The sequence below is a fragment of the Haemaphysalis longicornis genome, unplaced genomic scaffold, assembly GCF_048455015.1.
Source record: "Haemaphysalis longicornis isolate Haplotype H1 unplaced genomic scaffold, Haemaphysalis longicornis Haplotype H1 scaffold_7, whole genome shotgun sequence".
Classification (NCBI taxonomy): domain Eukaryota; kingdom Metazoa; phylum Arthropoda; class Arachnida; order Ixodida; family Ixodidae; genus Haemaphysalis; species Haemaphysalis longicornis.
Window position 1 is genome coordinate 156,920,362 of NW_027526422.1, and position 5,193 is coordinate 156,925,554.

Below are 5,193 nucleotides of genomic sequence, written 5' to 3' on the forward strand. Positions count from 1 at the left end.
TGGCGTTGTAGACTGCCGAATTATCTTTCTATATTCCCTCAACGAGCCCCTCACTTCCTAATTATATTATTCTGCGAAAGCCTAGCGAGGGCCTCGGTTCTGGCAGCCTTGATGCCTAGGTAGCACAACAGGGCTTCCCGCCAGTTAGCCGCTCATGACAGGTTGTAGACGTTCGTGTCACGCCTTGGGGGTTGAAAAGATGGTCCCCTTCTCCCCGTGCAGTCATAGTGGCGCTGGCTACCACCCTCAAGTGTCAGACACAGTTCTGGTAAACATAAATACCCCTGAAAGTGAAGGAGACCACAGTCGCTCAATTGGTAGGGCATTCGACATGTAATCGAAAGGCGTGGGTTCGGTCCCCACTCTGGGCGCGTGTTTTTCTTTCTTTCTTTCTTGCCTTCCGTCTTTCCTATATTAGGAATAATGTAACGTCATTACCCGTAATAAAAAAAAGAAAAAAGAAAGAAAAAGAAAAATGTTTAACAACGCCCCTATGCCTCCTTTGGCGTTGTAGACTGCCGAATAATCTTTCTATATTTCCTCAACGAGCCCCTCACTTCCTAATTATATTATTCTGCTAAAGCCTAGCGAGAGCCTCGGTTCTGGCAGCCTTGATGCCTAGGGAGCACAACACGGCTTCCCGCCAGTTAGCCGCTCATGACAGGTTGTAGACGTTGGTGTCACGCCCTGGGGGTTGAAAAGAAGGTCCCCTTTTCCCCGTGCAGTCAGAGTGGTGCTGGCTACCACGCTCGAGTATCAGATACAGTTCTGGTAAATATAAATACCCCTGGAAGTGAAGTAGAACACAGTCGCCCAGATAGCCCAATTGGTAGGGCTTTCGTCTTGTAATCGAAAGGCGTGGGTTCGGTCCCCACTCTGGGCGCGTGTTTTTCTTTCTTTCTTTCTTGCTTTCCGTCTTTCCTATATTAGGAATAATGCAACGTCATTACCCGTAATGAAAAAAAGAAAAAAAGTTCAACAACACCCCTAGCCTCCTTTGGCGTTGTAGACTGCCGACTTATTGATTGATTGATTGTGGGCTTTAACGCGCCGACGCAACGCAGGCAATGAGGCGCGCCGTAGTGGAGGGCTCCGGATTAATTTTTACCACCTGGGGATCTTTATCGTGCGCCGAAATCTCGTACACACGGGCGTTTTTGCTTTTTGCCTCCATCAGAAAAGCGGCCGCCGCGGCCGGGAATCGAACCCGCGATCTCGTGCTCAGCAGCGCAACGCCTTAGCCACTGAGCCACCGCAGCGGGTGAGACTGCGGACTTATATATATATATACATATATATATATATATATATATTTATATATACATACATATATATACATATATATATATATATATATATATATATATATATATAGTGGTTTGGGATAGGTGCGAGCCTGTGGAAGTAGTAAACGAATATATATACTTAGGCAAAATTGTGACCCCGGCTCCCAACTATTGGACAGAGATATTTCGAACGATCAAATGGAATGAACTGCACTCGGCAGGAATTCTCAGCTAATAAATTGCAGCCTACCATGTTCCTTTACGAAGGAAGTGTATGACAGCTTTATCATACCGGTACTCACCTACGGGGCAGAAACTTTGAGGCTCAATACAGGGTTGAACTTATATTGAGAACGACTCAGGGCGCAATGAAATGGAAGATGATAGGTGCAACATTAAGGACATGAAGAGAGCAGAGTAAGTCAGAGAACAAAGGCGTGTTAGGGACGTATTAGTAGAAATTAAAGCGAAGAAATTGACCTGGGCAGGGCTTGCACTGCGAAGGCAAGATAACTTTGGTCATAGAGGGTAACAGAGTGGATCCCTAGAGAAGGCACCCGTTGCAGGGGGCTGCCCATCGTTAGATGGGTCGATGAGATCAAGCAGTTTGCGAGGATAAATTGGTCGCAGTTAGCACAGGTTTGGGGTAAATAGGGAATAATTGTAAAGGCCTTTGCAATGCAGTGGTCGTAGATAGGCTGGTGATGATATGTATAATGTATGTAATATAATGTCACGTTCAATCTTTGGGATAACAGCATTATCAAGTAGGATGAACACGCTAATCCCCCGCAAGGGCACATGCAGTGTGATGGGGTACAGCTGAGGACGACGAAGGAGCGGGTGCTAGGTAGCGGCTCGTGTTCTTGGTTTTTGGTCGCGACATTGCTACCCACCAACCGTTGCTCTCTGTCTGTTTTACCTGGCACGTCAGGCACATCGCAAATAAATACTTTGCCCCTGCGTCTTTGTGAAGACAATTTCCCTGTGTCCCTATTTTAGAGGAGGCAACACCGGTGGAGGGTGTTCCCGATGCCCCGTAGGCACCGGACGTTAGCCCCGAGAGATCTTAGCCCATCCACACTCCGGTTCATCGGTGTAGCCGCCGGAAACTCGTCCTTCCTCCACAACAGGGCCCTCTCTTGGAGCCGGCACTAAAGATGCACGATTCCCAGCCAGAGGTAATGGTGCAGGCAATGCCTAATACGGTGACGTTACAGCAGCCCCGCGAACCCATCCACTTCTCTGGAGAGGCTTGCGAAGACGTTGAGGACTGGCTTGAACCGTTCAAGCATGTGGCGGCATTCAGAGAGTGGAGTGCCACCCAAAAGATCCAACAAGTATTTTTCGCAGCTTGAGGAATGTGCAAGAACCTGGTTCGAAAATTGGGAAGTGAGCCTGCGCAATTGGGAGGCCTTTCGCAGGAGGTAAAGGAAAATCTGCAAACTCTGACCACTGTGAACAAGCACAGCGTCTGGTGGAAGCACAAACGCAGAAACCTAACGAGAGTGTGGGTATGTTTGCAGAGGACATGGCCCGTCGGTTCAGTCAAGCCGATCCAGACATGGCAGAATGCAAAACATTACGCCATCAACCCCACCACCAGCCACTCGGCTATCACTGTGGCGAACCAGGGCATATTTATCGCCGGTGCCCCTACCGCGAAATTGGACTGCCTAGATTCTTAGCCCCGCTATTTGGCCGCAATTCTGGGAAAGATCGGTGGCACTTTCAGGCTACCGCACCACTCCGTAGATGGCGTTCGCCTTCTTCAGCTCTCTAAAGTCCGCCCAGCCGCCGTATTCCTGGAGGGCCACCTGCCCGGCGGTCCCCAGCGCACCACGGGAAAACTAGATGACCCAACTTTGGGAGGCCAAATTGGCAGTAGTCGAAGCTCCGAAGGCCTCCCTCTACCGCCGGCAGTTGGGGAACCTGAAGCAAAAAACTTCTACGTCGACGTAAATGCGCGAGCCGAACTCTTCGGACACGACATGACCTAGTGGACACCGGGGCGGACTACTCGATAATTATTCGGCAACTCTCTGACGGGATCAGAAAGGTCAAGACTCCATGGGATGGACCTCAGATTCGGACGGCCGGAGGCCACCTAATGACGCCTTGCTAGAAATGTACCGTGAGGTCTACATTGGCGACTCGGACTTCGCCGGCACGTTCGTCGTCCTCCCAGAGTGGTGCAGAGACCTTATTATAAGTATTGACTTCTTGCGTGAGCATGATGCGGTAATCCACGTCTGCAAAGGCTTTGCGAGATTTTCTACAAAAGAGAACACACCAGAACTTACCAGCAGCCTCCCCGACACCTGCGAATTGTCGGCGACGAAGTTACCGTACCACCAATGGCCTGGTTGCTTGCTTCCGTTAGGTGTGATGACCTAATATGCGGCCCAGGTATTGCCGAAGTCTTGAGTGCCCTTATTCTTGACTACGGGATCTCCATCGCTGGGAGTGTGGTGACGCTAGCGTGCGGCGAACCGGAGGTCCTGCTGACAAATTTTTCAAATGAACGTCGACGAGTCGGCAAGGGAATTTTGGTTGCCATCTTCAAAGTTATCGAAAACGTAATGGACTGCTTCGTTCTGCAGAGTCAAGCTGCAGCCTTGGTGTCAAATAAGCTCGTAATCGACGTTAACCGTATGCTCCCGCCGACAAAGCAACGCCAGCTTTCTTAGCTCCTAAATGGTTTACGAGACTTCTTTTCGTCGACTTCGGTCGTCCGCCAAAACCAGTTGGTCAGCACCGCATAAAACTGCTGCAAATGAAACACCGGTTCTGCAGAAACCCTACCAATATCCCGCAAAAGGCAGCCGGTGGACCAGATGCATATTGACGACGTAATTGAGCTATCGACAAGCCCCTGGCCGTCACCCGTCGTCGTGGTCAAGAAGGAGGATGGCAGCGTGAGATTTGGCGTCGGTTATCGCAAACTAAACCAAACCAAAACCAAAGAACCAAGCAAACAAAACAGACGCATATCTTCTGCCGAGAATAGATGACCCAATAGATCGATTACGACATGTGCGCTACTTCTTATTAATAGGCTTAAAGAGCGGATACTGGCAAATTGCAGTCGATGAGCGTGACCGTGAAAATACCGAACTTGTTATTCCCTACGGACTTTATGAGTTTAAAGTTCTTTTGGTTTGGCTCAGCGCCTGCCACATTTCAAAGAATGATGGACACGGTTCTGTATGAATTAAAGAGGCAAACGCGTTTGGTATGCCTAGACGACGTCGTGGTGTTTTCCACGACCTCTCAAGAGCACTTGGAGAGATTGACGTGTGTTTTCAGGCTGTCCGAGCTGCCGCTCTGGCACTAAAACCAGAAAAATGTAACTTCGGGTAAGAAGAACTACAACTGCTCGGTCACGTCGACGGTTCCACCAGCCCATCGGGTGAACATTGTGTGGACTCCCGCCCACTTTGCATTGGTGGGCAACAATTTTAAATGCAGGGCATTTCAGTAACTCACCATATCACCCGCGTTGACGTCCGTAGTCCGCATCGCTCCCCCTACACTATATAAAAAAATAATACTTACCGGCGCCAGGTTTCGATCCCACGACGCTGCGGGCGGAACGCATGGTACATGGTGCTCTACCGACTGCGCCACAAAGCCGACACGGAATGGAAGGTTACGCCCACGCCTTATATCCTTGACTCATTCAACCGTCGGCCACAGGTGCGCCCTCTCCCCCGCGTCTTCCTCACCTTCACTCCACTCGCAACGCCCTCTCTCGCCGAGTTCGGTTCGGGCGCACAACAGGTGGGAACGTGCGCAACACCCTCTCTCGCCGCGTTGGGTTCGCGCTTAGCAACAATTGGTTCACGCGCAAGAACAGGTGGGGGCACTCGCATTGCGCTGTCTCGCCGCGGTCGGTTCGCGCTTA

The 5,193-nt window shown here is 50.3% G+C and overlaps 1 non-coding gene across 1 annotated transcript; it reads left to right on the forward strand.

Annotated features, from left to right (window-relative positions):
- The first annotated feature begins 811 nt into the window (after nt 1–811).
- On the forward strand, nt 812–883 carry Trnat-ugu (transfer RNA threonine (anticodon UGU)). The gene has a single exon. It is a non-coding gene; the product is annotated as a tRNA-Thr (tRNA).
- The last annotated feature ends 4,310 nt before the right edge of the window (nt 884–5,193 follow it).